Source organism: Halictus rubicundus, chromosome 1 (assembly GCF_050948215.1).
Source record: "Halictus rubicundus isolate RS-2024b chromosome 1, iyHalRubi1_principal, whole genome shotgun sequence".
NCBI lineage: Eukaryota > Metazoa > Arthropoda > Insecta > Hymenoptera > Halictidae > Halictus > Halictus rubicundus.
The window spans coordinates 18,682,184-18,699,548 of record NC_135149.1 but is presented as its reverse complement, the minus strand read 5'-3'; the positions used below and the strand labels follow the sequence as shown (position 1 = coordinate 18,699,548).

General features: G+C 41.8%; 1 protein-coding gene across 1 annotated transcript in view; it reads left to right on the top strand.

The window, feature by feature from the left end:
- LOC143356383 (uncharacterized) overlaps positions 1–17,365 on the top strand; it is a 91,144-nt gene that overhangs the window by 48,978 nt on the left and 24,801 nt on the right. The gene's annotated exons all lie outside the window — the stretch shown is intronic.

Sequence of the window (17,365 nt, the reverse complement as noted above, 5' to 3'; positions counted from 1 at the left end):
GCGTGGATGCCACCTGTCTTCCCTAACGAGTCGCGAGAGCACGTCCACGCGCGCGAGAACCGGCACGCTGCCCTGTATAATTGATCATTAACCTCTTAACCGTGATGTGACTTTTCGCTGGTCAATTATCCCGGCCGTTTGCCCCAGAGACCTTTCCCTTTCTTCCACAGAGCGTCACCGTTAACACCTCGTCTCCTTTGTACATCGTCTACAAACTGTTCGCGACGTACTTTCGCGTTTGTTGCCCGCCAACTTAATCTTGGGCAACTATTTCAACGGATACGAAAGACTGGATTGGAACAGGAAAGGAATCGCGTTTCGTCCCGAACCTGTCGGAGGATTCGTCAGTAAGGCTATTCCGACAGGTCCTTCCTTAGACGCGCGCGGATCCGAGTGATCCGTATTGTAGTCGCCTTGCCGATTGTGGTGCAAGGCGATTCGACTCTCGGTATAATTGACTGTAAGTGTCACGGGTTCAAAGATCTTGTATGGACTTTATGCAAGCTAGACTTCCAGACTCAACGCGAAGTTGTAAGGTTCGGTTGAGACCTGTGGTGTTGCTCGTCCAAAGATCGTGTATGAACTGTATTTGAAGCTCGACGACTTTTCAGAATCAACTCGAGGTCATAGGCTCCCCATGGCTGAGAGGTTGGCCTTAGGTGGTTATAGGCTCCTCGTGGCTGAGAGGTTGGCCTTAGGTGTAGGAGAGGTATGTGTCGCTCGTTGCGACGAGAAAGGAAGCTCTCCGGATTGGTTAGGGAAAACTTGCATTTTCCAATCAGCATGCCCTTAATTGTTCAAACTCCCTTCCACAGGCTCTGGCGGTGGCCTGGTTGGAAGGAAGAGTGGGGCGATGCATAACTTGAGAAAAACCAAGCGTTTCGGTAATTCGACGCTGTCGAAAGGTTGATTGTCATAGACCCTTGAACCGTGCCATGAATTTATGGCCTGACCGTACTTAGTGGCCGCGAGCGAAGGATATACATCCTTGGGCCGTATCTAAAGAAACGAAGGTTCTTCAGACCCGTCTTGTGTATACAAACATCGTTAGGTCGGTCCGATTGTAAACAGCTTCGAGATTATGAGGGGCCAAAGTTGCTGTTTGGTTACGTCTCTAAATCACGAATGTTTTGAAATAAAAAGAGATACGAACAAAGACCCTCTGTAAGACCATTTCGTTTATCGATAGCATGAAGAAACGATTCATGCTTAAGATGACAGTTCTGTTGCGACGGAACAAAACATTTATTTCTGCTATCGGCTGAACACCCTTCGACGACGAATTTGTCATACAGTGAAAGAAGAAGTGCAAGGCAAAAGGTTAAAATTATTATTTTTCTACGGGGAAACCGGTTCTATTGTTTGAAAAAAAAAACATTCCTTATTCCTGAGAAGTTAAATCCTAAAAAATAATTATTTTCAGGGAGACTGAGTCGTTTCATTTTTGAGTGACTTCTTCGATCCAGTGGTCCTTTCATTTTGTGGAATAGGGTATTTTATATGCAAGCCGATAAAACTGTGAAGATAAATTTAAGTACACTTTATAAATAAGTTTTGGGGGAGTAAAAATTCTGGTGATCTTTTGGAAAAATTTTCTTTGGAATCTTTCCACGACTTCGAAATAGAGGTTATAGAAAATCGATAGAGAAGTAGAGTTGAAAGGGGGATCAATCTGCGGCATCTGGTCTGATCTTGGTTCGACACATGCCCGCCAAAAAGTCGAATTTCCGAATGTGAATCGGTTCGAGGGACTTTCGCGACGTCCGCCGCGCCACGTGCTCTTCTGCGGCTTGGGATTATCAATCAGAAAGTTCGCCGTTTTATCGGAATTGCTCGGGTAATAACTCCGGACGAAGGAAGAAATCATGGGAGGCCAATTCCGAAGTTCACCGACGCCGGTCTAGGGAGCTCTCTCTCTCTCTCTCTCTCTCTCTCTCTCTCTCTCTCTCTCTCTCTCTCTCGGTCTCTCTAGACCCTGTGAATTTTCATTTTAGAAACCCGTTCGTACAAGCGGCGGTTCTTGGCATAATGAGGTCAGTATTCGTCCCGGAAAGATTTTCTTTTCTATATTCAGGGTCCGATCTACAAGTAAAAACAGGGAGCTGTTAAAAATCGGCGGAGTATTCGGAGTTATGGGGCTCGGAAGTTACGGCGGAAAGTTCGTTCCCGGTTCAACCTTTATGAAACTAGAATAAGAGTCCCGTTCTCTTTTGTGGATGCTCGACGACGGTAAACTTCTGTGAGACAGCTGTCCGTTACACGAGACTTCACTTGGCAGCCCGAGCTCTCTGCCCGCCTTCGGACTTCAAAAGACGATTGTGGACACTATCGATTCACCTTTGGCCTACTGCAGTCGATGATCAAAGCGGCAGCCGGTCTTTGGCCCAACGAGAGCCACTTCGTTGCAATGTATTCTAATTTACGCGGCCGGCTCTTGCAAGTGGACGTTAATGAATAGACTGCTAATCTTCGGGCACTTACAGTTTACTAAAATCTTCGAAAGTCGGGTCGCTGAGAGCCAGGCTACCGCATCTTTATGCAAGATCAATTGCAAGCACCAGCAATTTCCTCTTGGACACTTTTAGGAAAAATTCATCGATGAAGCTAAGCGTCTTTCATCAGTAGACTGCGGAGCTTTATGCAAAATAATGATTTTCTTCATCGATTGTATGAAATTGGAGTTAAAATACAATTGAAAATTGTATCCAGTTGCAAATCTATATTTATTAAAAATTAAAATTTATTAAAACTACATTTATTAATTGTAAGAACAAGTACGACGGTAAATAAGTACGGTCATTGTCATATATGAAGGGAATATTAATATAAAAATGAATTTGTTTGCTTTTTTAAGAGGTCCAAAGAGAAAAAGTTTGATTGACCATATTTTGAAAGTAGCTACAGGCTTTTTTGACATTATAATTAGGCTCCAGATTTTTTGCATTTATCACGAAAATTCGTGAAACAGAAAACGGTGAAGACATCAGAAGAAATTCTGAATATTGCGACACTATTTCCGACTCATTAAAGTGATTAAAAGGAAGCATACATTTTTATGGACATTTTGTTTCTGACAATTGACTTGGGACATTTTTATTTTGCATGAAGATCTGCAGTCTAGCGATAATATGTTACATTTATTCTATCAAGGTCATCGACCAGAAAGATAAACTTTTATTTAGATTAACATCCGTATTCTAGTAATGAATGAATAAAAGAATTCATACATGAAAGATGATATTGAGAGCACTAACATAGTCTGAATGAAATAGAAATGTTTGGATTAAACGTACAAGCTATTTAAATTCCCCGATCTATGATAATATATGAAGGAATACGGACTTTGTTGCCGGGGCCAAAGCAAATGCATACGTATCGAAATTTCCTAAGCAATTTCCTTGAATTAAATTTTTTAGATCGGAACATGTATACCGATGTCAACTCAGTTTGTAAAATTGCTCCTCTTTCGATTCTACCACGACAGGAAACCAATTCCGAGTGTCCCCGTTTTGCGGGTCTGATCATTGCTGGCTGTTTCTACGTACGGCAAAGTCTACAACGTACCGTTCGCTTTCATCCGGCATTGTTTCGATTATGCTGCAAATAACAACACGGTTTCGACCAGCATGAAGCATATCGCAAAAATAAATACGTTGTACCGAATATAAAATTGGGAACATAGTCAATAATCCTGTTCGGAGCAAAAATATCGAGAAAATGCATATGCATACTGTAAAACCAAATTCTGTCCCATTCAGGCACACTGTAGACTATAGTATAAACATTATAGACCTCTCATTCCCGACACGGTCAAAAATTCACAAAAATCACTACAACAACTAGGGTGAGGGACTCAATTACAGTGGGGGTGCCAATTACTGTGCCAATATTAATTATAATTATTTTTAAAGCATAATGAATATTAAAAAAGAACTATTAACTCTTTTTCATTAACATCAGTTAATACATATGATATATGTGTATATTTTTTCTTAAATATTCATTATGCTTTAAAAATAAGTATAATTCATATAGCTACAGTATCTGGATCCCTCACCCTAACACAATTTCCAATTACTCACTTTCAACGAAATAAATTCAGTTCTCGCAAAAAGATCGCGCTGCGATTAGAAGCAACACGTAGCACCGACTTTAAGCAAAGTCCCCAGCATACTAATCATCGCAATGTCCCAGCACACGCTGAGACACTACGGCGGGTTCATATCGGCGCACAATGGTTCCATTACTTTTGGCGCCACCTGGACAAAATTATTTTTTCACAGATTTCAGCTCACTTCAATTTTTAGAACATAAATCGTCTTTGTATCACAGCTTATAATTTTCTCAAGAATGTTAATAACAATTAGTGATATTTGAAATCTGTTTTCGTAAATCGATTCCTTATAAAAAATTTCACAACTTTCACAGATGTGCATTAAGGGATGTGATCGAATAAGTGCCAGTTTAGTTCACTGTTTGCCTTTAAGTGGAAGTTCGCCTAATCCGTGAACATTAACAATTGCGATTTAACGTTTTATAATGTAGGAGTCTTGACACGTGGGTATCATGGATCGCGTACACGCAATTTTTCTCGATTTGAAAATCAATTTTGTCCAGCTAATTGTGGCATTCGAAAAACTGTGGCATTTGAAAAACTCTCGTCTGCAATGGGTCGGTGAACAATGGTTGGCGGGCGATCGAGGAGGGTATGGTACGAGGAATGTTACTAGCATGTAGTGTGCCGTGATAATGTCGAGGCTCGGTGACGTAAAAGGTTGAGAGGGAGTCGCGTGGCGCGCGCGAGAAAGAGAGAGAGAGAGAGAGAGAGAGAGAGAGAGAGAGAGAGAGAGAGGGAGAGGGACTTGTAAATAGAAAACGAGGGAGACGTGGGAATGGGGAGAAGGTGCGGGTGGCGAAAGAGTGACTTGATGCGGGGATGGGCGAGGTGGTAGGTTCGTCGGATGGGTGGTTGGGCGGTGGATGGGCGCTAGAGCGTAACCTGATATAGCTGCCAGCAAGCTGCCGTAGACCGGTATCGTATCCCGTCCCCTGTTTCTCTCGCCCTTCGTCCCTTGGACCACCCTCGCCTCTGCGTCTGACTGCATACGCTTCCTAGAGATGCACGGTTACCCAGGAATATTCTCCACGTAAATGCAGCGTCGATGTTTTCTCAGCGTCGAGGCCTCTCGACAGTTCTCTTCCTCCTTTCTTCTTTCTTCCATTCGTCCCTCCACCTCCTACTACCGGGCTCTGCTGCTTCTTTTTTCACCGACCTCCTCTTTCCACCATTTTCGTCTGTCCTCCCGAAGACCCGACGCCTTTTTATTCGCTGATCCAGAATACAGCAGCTGTTACACGCCGGAGCCGTTGCCTGATGGGGCAACTGTTCGATATTCCTCGAGACAATCGCGGATCCTTCGGCTCTAAGCCCGACCCGTAGGCGCGAGCTAAACGCGCGGACGGAATTGAATATCGTTTTGTAACACGGCCAATCCCGGTGAAATCGCGTTTCATACCGGTCGGGAACGCCGCACCGAGAATCTCGCCTTCCTCTATCGGGGCCGTGAAGTTTTGATTTTATTCAGTGAATGGGACACGTTCGCCGCCATTGCCGCGCTCCCGAGCTCCGAGCTCGCTGAATTTCCCGTGGCCGTCCAAAGACCGAGAGTTTCTTTCCCAGATAAAATCGTTAATTTCGTGATTTTATTCCGAAGTTATGGCCTGCTCAGCCGGAAAAACTGTGGCAAACTGGGGGCAGTAGCGTCGTGCTAAATCAATCTGCGGCCGGTTGACAGCTGGAATTTCGAGGAATACGGGTCTAGTTCAAACTCCGGGAACTTTAAGGTGAAATGTCGAGCCCAAGAATTTGATTATCATTTTCGAGATAGTAGTAACCCATTTGCATTATTAGCGTATATATACGCTCAATTTTTCTGGTCACTATCACCGGAGCCGTATGCATACGATCAACTTTGTTGGTCACTATCATTATTCCTTAGCTAAAAAATAGAAATGGAGGGTGTTGTTGGAGATGAAAGTAGTAATTCTGATTTTTTCTTATAATGCTGAAATATGAAGTTCTTTTACTTGTAGTCATGTTTGTACTTAAATATAATAAAAAAAAAGTTTGGTGATAAAGGCCTTCTTCTCATATTTCCTTATAATGCAAATGGGTTAAAGGATGTAGCCGGAAAAGAAGGTCAAAAGTGCACCAAATTGAATTTGCAATAGGCCATTCGATAGATCATCCAAGGAAAATACTTTGTGCCAATTTTCAGCCCTATATGTCGACATGGGGGGTAGTAATGGGGTGACAAAGGAATTTTGAAAAAATCGGACATATTTTAGCTATTAGACTGCATATCGGTGAATTTTTTCAGAATTTATGGCTTCGAAACCGAATTTTAAAAAATAAAAAAATTTTTAAATGCCGATTGCTTATAGAAGTTATGAGATACTAAGTTTATATTTTTACAGTTTTAGCATCTCGTTATGGTTGTTAACATATAATTTTTTCAGATTTTTCAAAGTACGGGCATATAATTAAGAAAATCAACAACCGCTATTTTTTACCTTTTCCATGCCCATGCAAGTACCATGTTCATATGTCTGATATAGTTAATTTCTTAGATGGATATTATATCAAATTTTAAATAATATGCATGTATTTTCATGGAAGAGTTCTTACCCGTCTGCTGCATTAGTCTCCGTCACTTTCCTTCTAGGAAATGATGAGCCACGAAATTCTAATCACTGCAACCGTAATTTAAATCGTGGTGCAAGGGGTTAAAATAGACATATTAGAATTTGGAGGTTCAAATTTCATAAATAAATTCTAAACCACAAATTTCATGTACACTGCATCGTTCTTTACTTTACACAAAATTCCCAAACTCGAGCCTGCAATACACCATTAATTAAATATGCTCCTCATAAAACGTCATGCAGTGTTGTATAACCGACGGTCAAAATTAATTTGCTTTGATGTAGAAGAAAATTAAATTCAAATATTCATGGGCCATGCATATTATTTGATTGCATTCTACTGACGTGTCTGACCATTGTTGTCCTTTTCTGCTTATAGCGAACACAAATACGTACAAAATCAATCTTAAAAAGTTTTAATCAATTCCCTACAATATAGAACTTCGTATAAAGAATAATTTTAGAACCAGCAGCGTCAGTCGAGCCCCGTATAAAACGATGAAAGAAAATTGCGTGTAATGCGAAATAATGAAAATAGAATAAGGTCGACGGAGTAACTACGGCGGCGAGCTTTTATTCGCTAAGCTGCAGTTTTTTAGATTCCATTGTTTCCAGTCTAATAAAAAATCGTATGAGCACAGAGCTAGCGTGTTCCTCATATTTAATTACACGCGGAAGCAAACGGTGTTATGAACCACATTCATTACACTTATTCCTTCATATCGTAAGCACAGTGAACTTTACAGCACCAGTATCACCTAAATCACCTAATACCACCTAATACTAGTAAATTACTACCAAAAATTCGGGAGCAGCTTAATCTTTCGACATCATATCTAATATGAATTTTATTACTCGCGGAAGCATTTCGCAAGACGGAATGAAACAATTTCTCAACTTCCATCGAGAAGTTACGCCGCGGGCTCTTAATGCGAGCATCCGGAATCCGTTCCAGACAAAAGAACGAGAGATGGTTTGCTAGTGGGTGTAAGGGGGGTTGGCGTGCAGGAAAAAAAAAAGAAAAAAGGAGATCGCGAACCCATTCAAGGAGCCCGGGCCGAGATTAAAATTGATTACACAGTTTCCTGCCGCGCGAACTCGTGTAATTTGATAATATTACGGAGGCCCGGATAAATAGTAAAATACCGGGATTGTACGAACCCATTACCGCAATTCACCGACGCTAGTTATGAAATATTCTTAGTCGAGGCTCTGCACTCGCGAGGAGTACGCGCGCGAAACGAAAGCGTGCTGATGAAAGCACCCGGTACACGCTCCTTTTGTTCAACGGTTGTTTCGCGAAATTCCCCCGGAATTCATCGTCGACGCGGCCAAGACAAATGCGGCAAATAGAATTACTACACCACCGTGGGGAATTATTAAACCAGTATTCACGTTTTCGCCTCGTATTTCTCTAAGACGCGTCTCACGGCGAGCCGATCATGCACGATCATTCTTCCCTGGTTACTTTGTTACCCACAGCTTCCTCGTTCCACGCTACAGCCAACAGAATTACATCCGTTTCGAAATATACCATTTTTTAAATTATTAGATGTATCGTTATTTGGAGATGAGCTACTTGGAATTGTTTCAGTATCGTTACTTAACCTTTAGAGGACCGGGGTGACCATTATAGTAAACAGGGACAAACTTAGAAATTTTGTACACCATGTTGGTTGTTTAAGTATTCTTCATAATGAAAATTCAAGTTTTCGATGGAAGAATGCACTTCAACAATTTTTTAAAGATTAATAGAATGAATACGTTGCCGTTGGCCCGGGGTCGTTCACGTGCGTTCATTAAAGTAATTAAGACAATTGCTTCTACTAGTTTCAGCAACCATAGATCGATTTGTATCACTAAAGTAACTAAAAGTTGTCAAAATCTATTTTTCGTGCAAGCCTTGGTCGTTCAGGAAATCATTTTCCAAGTTCAACTGAATGTCTGACTAGATCCGTTCGATTCTACTTAAAGTTCGTGTACTAATGTATGAAAAATGTTGCAAACAATTTTCTGTGCGAACTTCCGTCGTTTAAAAAATTATCTTCACAGCCTTCGGCGTCCGGCTAGTTTCCTCTGTTTCTACTTAAGATTGCTAGTTAAGATTTAATGCTAGAAGTTAATGAAAAGTGTGACGATAAATTCTTTGCGTGAATCCCGGTCATTCAGAAAATTAACATGAAAATATGTACGGTCTGACCTCTGCTGTCCGTTTCTGCTTCAGTTAGAATCTACGAGCGCGCTACTCGTTTCCTCGAAAAAGAACTCGGGACAAAGAGGACAATGGGAGGTTTCTGGAATGTATATTACAAGCTTCTACTTAGAAGAGGTCTTTTATTTCTCGCCCTACCAGATGCTACCAACTGGACACACATTTTGTGTAACGTTATTATAGTGAAAGTTTTTATCTGATATTCGAACAGATTCGAATTTGGACTTCTATCTCATTTTTCAATTATCGAAGTAACCATTTCACATTTAAAACAACCGAAAAGCATGTTTCACCGAATTACCGTCAATAGTTGCTGACGGGATACGCTTTCTATTTTATTCATCGATCACGCAAAAATCCGTTTTACACCGAAACAACCGCTACGCGTAACCACAACGTTCGCCGGTTTGATTTTATTTGAAAAACACTCGCAAAATTCGTTTCGCACGGCGGAGGCAGCCCTTACGGTGCATGATCGCGCGGTGATTAAAACCGCGGGGCTCGATGGTCGGTCCTACGGCTCGCGTGTCCTCTCGATCGCCGGTAACCTTAACCCCCACCCGCCCCCTATCCCACAGCGGGTTAATTAGTCTGGTCTCGTTCGATACTCGTTATAAACTGTTCTTATCGATACCGCCCCTTTGAAACGATACCGTTGCCCCGAACTTCCGCCGTTACGGTTTTGTCCCCCCGTTTACGGGAACTTGAGAACTCCATTATCCTCGCGCCTCGCCGCTCCGTTCTCCAGCCCTCGCCCGAAAACCCCGGTTACACCGTTGACCGAGATCGCCGAGGAAACTGGCGGGGAATGCTCCGGGTAAATGGCCTTGAACTCGATTAGATCCCGGAATCCCGGTATTAGGATCTCTTTTTACACGTCCCGCGTTCAGCATCCCTCGACTGGGACACATCCCACGTCCTCTCTCGCTCTCTCTCTCTCTCTCTCTCTCTCTCTCTCTCTCTCTCTCTCGTTTTCCTCTCCCTAATGTACTCTACATTAAGGTTTCGCGGCTCGGTAATTAGATCGCGTCGGTATTCGTTCCGCGTAATCTTGAGGATAATTTTTGCTTATTACGCTACCTGGACCCCGTAATGGCCTCCGTCAGGGGGCCGGGGATTAGTCGAGGGAATTGGAGAGAGAGAAAGGACAATTCATGCAGATCGTATTAATGCCCGAGCCGAATCGACCGACTTTATTCAATCATATTATGACCGCTAACGAGATCTTCCTCGTTATACTAAAAAGACACGGTTTCGTTTATGACAACAGATACGATCCCGCAGTTCCTTTAATGACTCGTCGAATGTCTTTGAGGTTTGCCTCAGGACCATTCCCCTACACTTTGCGATCTCTAATTGTACAACCGTGCGTTTCGCGGTTCAAAGATCCCGGGGTCGACGTTCGGTCGAGAATGAAAAATACAAAAACAACTGTGAGATATGTGGGAAATGTAATCCTCTTCCCAATGATAATCCTCGGCCGTCCCTTGTGACACATTTTTGTCGGGCACAGCGTGTTGCCATAGAAATGAAAAAAATAATATGCTGCGCTGGCGGTAGCGCGTTGTTATTGTAAAAGAAGCGGGGAACCTGGCCTCCGGAACGTAAAGTGATTCTTATCTTGTGTCCAACGAGTGTGCTTACTTGGATTTCTATCGTGTCGTTTTGTTACTGTTTTGACATGTTCACAGCACGAAGTAAGTAAAACTGCTCTCACTGATGGTTAATTCGTAGTGCATGGAAATCAAGCGTAAACAATGAAAGACTTCTTAGAAGAGCGTTCAATTTGCAATTTTATTTTTGAAGCAACTGACTGACTTGAGAAAAATAATTGAATAAATTTAATTCAAGACATCATTAAGAAACCTCCAAATGGACTTCCAATAGCTGAATTGTTGTCAAATTGTAAAAATATCGAATAGTTAACATTTATCTACAATGCACGGTATGAACGTCTGACTAATTTCACCTGTTTCCACTTGAGATATGACTCCTCTTTTAGAAATTAACGAAAAGTGTAGCAATAAATTTATTGCGCAGGAAAAGTTGTCCATGGGAGAATTTCTACTTGTCAGACGAGGGTCAACCCATACTACTCGACCGGCCATTGTCGATTCCTACCGCTTGATCGACGATTGTTGACTCGCACCACTCGTCTAGCCTTTGTCAACTGATACTACTTGTTTCACCATGAACCGAAACGCAGTCGTGCACAAATGAGGCGCAGATTTCATGTACTTCGGACAAAAGTGTAAAACAATAGACACATTTAACAATATTATTAAAATATTCTCGATTACCCAAAATTATCAAGCGACAAAATAAATTGTTACTCATCTTAAAAATTGATTGCGGGTTTTATGCATTCACGACAGATATAAATAGGTGAAATAGATATCTTGTGAATATATGAGACGAATTTAATAAACACCGTTACACCACCTTCGACTTGCAAAAATTATTAACACGCTGACTAGTGGTCCGTAAACAACACCGTTTATAATTTCGTGGATGAAATTAATATCAGAATAGTGCTTTAAAATAATAATTGTGCATGCAAACATTTCAATATTTTTAGTTTTAGTATTATAAATTTAAATGCGAGTATAAATATACGATATTATTGCAACATTGTCGATTTCAAAACCAACAAACTTTCTTGTTCTTTTAAATTCTGTATCGCACAATGACACGGAAAAATTGTTATTCCACAATAGAGAAATCCGCAGTTTATTTATAAGCGAAGTAAAAAATTTGTGTCCTGCATAGATACCGGAGCCCACGTACATGAAAATTATGTTTAATGTTTCGAATGCATCTTTGCGTGCAAAATCCTTTAGCTCATCTGGTTGGCAATGAAATCTTGAGAATGGGCGAGTCGTTTTCGGCCAAGCAATTGCGGGTCGATGGTCGTTGTTGTTTATAAACGCGCCTATCAGAGGGGCGTCAACGGGATAGCTGATTTTTCCGGTGCATCGTCGAGCCTTTCCGTAAAAATACAGTCTGGTGAAACGACGTAGCCGGTCGCCGTTGAAGCGCCCATAGGCGGCCGATAAAACGACGGGTACGAGCGCGACCGGACAATTTCGTTTGCGCCTGACGAGAGTTCCAAACGAGCCCGGTAACAGCATCGGTGCCAGCAGCCCAGCATCGAGCCGATCTACGTAGGATCTGGCAGCAGCTGCAGCGGCGGCGGCGCCCGTGACTGCAGCTGCATCGAGGTCGAGACCGTATGGAGTGCATAGAGGGTGGCGGTAGGGTGGCAGCCTGGCTGCGCGCAGGGGAACGAGAAAACGGAGAAGGGGAAGGGTTCTTGCATCCGGCGGGGGCTGCTACTGCTGACGTGCAGAGCGCCCCGTGCACGTATTGCAAAATAGAGGCAGAGAACGGCTGATGCAACGGTGGGAAAGGGCACAACACTGGAAAAGAGGGAGCAAGAACGATACGGCGCGGCGTAGCCAGACAAGCAGACCTGCCACGTGGACCGACCGTTTCGGATTCGTTCGTTTCTTTTTTCGGCTACAAAACGGCCCGGCTACTTGAAACTATCCTGGAAATTTGTTATTCCCCCTCTCGTGATTTTTCATTCCTTTTTCTACGAGTCCTGATAAGGACCTCGGAGCCCAGAGAATTTTCGCCGATCCTTTTTCCATCCAACGACTGTACTCAGATCCGCAAATTTCTCGATCGATCTTTTCACTGTTGCTCGGCGAAGCGAAATTCTTCTCGGCTCGGGCTCCGAGTTTGATTTTTCTCTTGAGAATCGAGATGCTTTTAAAGGACTTGTTGTTTTGATTATAACGTTCCGAGCAGAGTTTGGTAACTTTAATTCATTGTTTTAGCGTTGGTTTGATTCGCTGCTCTCTCTTTGCCCGCTGGGATCGAGTTCGTTATAAAGTAAACTTTTTAATGTATGCCACTTTCTGCTGAACCTGCGAAACTTGCACTGTCATTAGCTTTCAGACGCACTTCAATTTCTCGAGATATTCTGCGACAGAAACTTATTCGGGATTTTATATTTCCTGTTGAAAACTTAATCTGGTTATGAAGCAGGTGGTAAAACATTTATTGGGCTTCGTTAAACTTTGAGTTTTATTACGCTCGACCCACACGTACGCGCCGTAAATAAAATCCGTTCGGAACATAAGTGGACTATCAACTCGTGTTATTAAAAATAAGAAAATTGTACGCGCTCGAAATTCTCTTGAATACCCAACCAATTTTCTAATGAAAGATTAGGGAAATCACATCGGTGGTCTGTGGATTTTATGCGTGTCAATGTATTGCTTCCAGTCTATGAAAATTATCACATAAAAGACAGAATTGTTGCAGGATTGGTGTAGAAAATTTTTATTTCTCGGGAAGATCGTAGACTGCATATTTTATGCATTTATAACGAAATTAGTTACAGTCCTAACCTCTAGTCCTACAATGTCGAGTCACACTCGTGATGAAGATTCTGTACTGATTCTAATAAATGCGTATGTTATTATATATATATACACACACACACATACGTCCTTTAAACCGAAATAAAATTCTATTTTGGCATTGTTAATGTGCAGCTATTGAAGAACATACAGGCACACAATAAATATGAATTTTCTCCTTTTTTTAGAAAATTACAAATTACAAAAAAGTTCTAATCACTGAAACCGTAAAATATATCGTGGTGAAAGGTGTTAAATAGCGAATAGATTACAAGCGTTAATGAGCGAGGATATATTGCTCTTAACCAATTAGAATAATTCAGAAAGCATTTTCAAAATGGTGCCCGTTTCTTGCGATCGATGCAGACAATTTTTATTCTACATAATCCACAGTCTACTCGTCGGTGTCCGCACTATTAAATTCAACTGAACACGATATACGAAATCAATGAAAAAAAAATGTCACGAAAAATTTCCAATCGATTTATGTCAGGATTGTAGGAAAATAATTGAACAGCTGTTTTAATCAGAATGCAAACTACCTGTCTACAAGCGTGCGTGCTGTATTCGTGCGAATAAACCCATAAGGATCTCCACTACACAATAATTAACCACAACAATAAATTGCGTAGAAATACGCATTTTTGTTCTCCGAGTGAACAGAAAATCCGTGTATCGCGGAAAAAAAACACGGGGTTGTTAGCATTGTTCTGATTAGAATAATCCCGAGTTCGCAGTTCGTTGGGAGCGACCGGCCGTTCGCGGTCTGTTCCCCGACGGTCCCGACAATAATCTCGAGGAGCATTCTCCACTTACAAGAACGTTTCATCAGGGCTTTTATTTATTCTTTCTCGGGGCTCGCAAAGTGGTCGGTGTATCACGGCGCTTCCAACGCGGGTGTTGGCGGAATGGAGGTTTAAATTCTTGATAAAGCAACGGAACGACGTAATAAGAAACTCCGCGGGAGAAAAAGGACCCAGCCACTTTTCCGTACTTCTTGCATAATTCGCAATTTCGTAGTTCCGACGGGGAAAAGGGGGAGTACAGTGGCAGCGAAGAGAAGGAATAGGAAGGATGGCAAAGGCCGGGTGGGGAAGATCGGGGGGACGAAGGGAAGAAGGGAGGGAGGCCGGCCAGAGTGTTAATTAAGCCGGCAATCTGTTCCCTCGTTACTCGTCCCGAAGCAACGCAGCTGTCGCCGCGACAACGCTCAACTTTCAGCCGTAACATTAAATACATCGTATTTCGCGGGCTTTAACGTCGAGTGCCACTCGTCGGAATGAATTTAAAACGAACCTCATCGGCCGAGAAGGGGAAACCAGTCGATTCAAGGATCACTTTTGTCGTTAATTAACGATACGGATATTCTTCGAAATTTTCCCAACGACTGCTCCACAACCCCTCACCCCCACCCCCACCCCCTCACCATAGCGGGATCGAAGCGCAAAAAGTGGTATTCAGAACTTTGGTCGGGGATTTTAAATACAGAAATATCCGATTCCCGGCGCATTATTCGCCGATGAAACACTTAAATTCCAAGAGGGAGGGAACGCTGGTGAGAAAACAAGTTGGAACGCGTTCGAGCGGTCCGCGTCGCAATTCGAAACGAATTTCACGCGTGTTGCGAGCCACCGGCTAGCGGAACCACCCTCCTGGCGAGCTACGTCACAGCCGATTGCCGACGGAATTGCCGGTGAAACTAGTTGAACGAACTGTAATTACGCTCGCGTCGCAACGCGTCATTGTCCTCGCGCTCCAATCTGATTCGAGTCATCGGGATCACGTCGATTTCATCTACGTGATCATGTCTATCATGTACGATCATCTACTGTTCATCTACCCTATCCGTTTAAACATAGCCTTATATATGTTAGATATACATTATATATGTTAGAAATTTTCTGTTGGCAAATGAGAATTTGGCCTTCTACGGTTCTGGGGTAAGTGCTGAGTCAATCAGAGTCATCTTACCAGAATGCACCCTTGAGGTTTTAAGGTCCTTAAAGCCATCAAAACTCGATTTTTATTTCCTTGGCCATATGCAGCTGTATTCGACTTGTGTAATAATTAATGAGACCATGGATCTTCATGCAAAATAAAATTTTTATGTATCATTTGCAAGAAAGGGAGGTTAAATAGATATTTATTTCATCTGTTAATAATTTCAATTATATGAAAGTAACGTGCTCGTAACCTTACATTCTTCTAATACACTCACTGTTTTATGTTTGACCTACCCATTTTTGTCATAAATGCATGAAATCCTCAGCTTAGTAATAATAGATCAAGATGGATCCACAAAATGTCTTTACATTACTTGTCTCGTCTCAGGTCATCTCTGTTCTACTACCCTACTCCTGAGATACTTTGTAAGAATGCACAATTATATTTGAATCCAACTTGTCTGATTGTTACATTCAAGTTGGTTTAACTACAGTGGCTCTAATCAACTTGTCTGACCTGGGGCTGTCTTATTGTACTTGGTCAGATTAAATCATGCCTTGCCACAGGCTATCTCTGTTAAACTTCCCTGCGAATAGACTACCCTATCCCTAAGTGCCCGATCAAAGCGAATCCTATTCTACTTGTTCAATCTAGTAATAATTCTACTTGTGCAATCTAGTAAATAATCTGTTTATTCTTATTTTAATAATTATAATTATATTTTTATAATTAGTTTCATATTGTAGAAAAATGAAAAGTATATAAGTAACAGTATCGATACACTAATTTCAATTTAGGTAACCATTATAATAATAGTGGATGAAATGTTTATTTGAATCCTGGTTCTTGCAAACGATGTACATAGAAGATTTGAATTCTATATAAGCATTCGCTGTCTAGTGAAAATAGATCACTCTGTCACACTTTCCTGCCACTTTCCTGGAGTTTATTCTGAACTGGTTGTCTGATCATAGGTTGACCCTAATCTACATCTCTAGCCATAAGGTACCTCGCAAGGAAGAATGATGTGAACAAAATAACAGACTGCACCATGCAACATTTCATCGTTTATGCTAAATAGTATAATCTCCCTTGTACCTTCCATACTACTTTGAAAGGTCCTTACTTCTTAAATTGCCAGGACTTTTTACACAGTGCCGGAAACAATAATTAATAGAAAGCGGGTCGTTAATAAAATTAAAATTTTCTACGTGAATTGCAACTTCGGTAAAATAAAAATTCATTTCTTTTCGCAATATGTTTAGTACGTTTAAAATGATATAGCAGTTTTTACTGCTTTAAATCACATTCGTTTTCGTCATAAATGCATAAAATTCGCTGCCTAATAATTAGTGACGAGTAGGTGTAACTTATAATAGTAAAAATATCAGAAGAATTTAATATTACTTGTACATTATTCACAACCTATTAATATTAACAAGACAAGAAATCAATTTTTATTCAACTCCCCTTTCTTGTAATTGATACATACAGTATCTATTTCGCATAAAAATCCGCAATCCACTAATGCTAAATTTTGGATACCTACCGCAGAAACACGGATGAATGACTTTTAATCATCCTGGTGTCCGAGAACTGTCATCGTCTTCAAGTCTCAATCCAATTTAAGTTGCAGCGATCACAACGATCTCGGCCCGGAATCTGCGATAGGGATCGCGACACGCGTCGCTGATCCCGATCGAGCGATTCCCGTGTTATGAGCGAGATAATTAATTAACTCGGGGGAAGTTGAGCCGCGGGGCCAGCGTGGAGCGGCGCGGAGCGGCCCGCACAATGGACCGCAGACGGGCGAGAACTTTCATTGAGAAGTTTGATTCGAGGCGGTGGAAATTATCAACGTGCTCTATGGGGACCGAGCAATCGTATAATTACCGGGCGACCCCTTTGAGAAGGCGCACGCTGATTTATATTCGTAATACGTTTTCGTTGTTCCGATTCCGAGTAACGCGAATAGTACGAGTGAAACGGGGAAGGAACGTTGGCGGGGATCGAATTCCTTGATGAAACGCGATGCCCGGGTGAGATAGATTTTATGAAAATAGAATTCGATTAG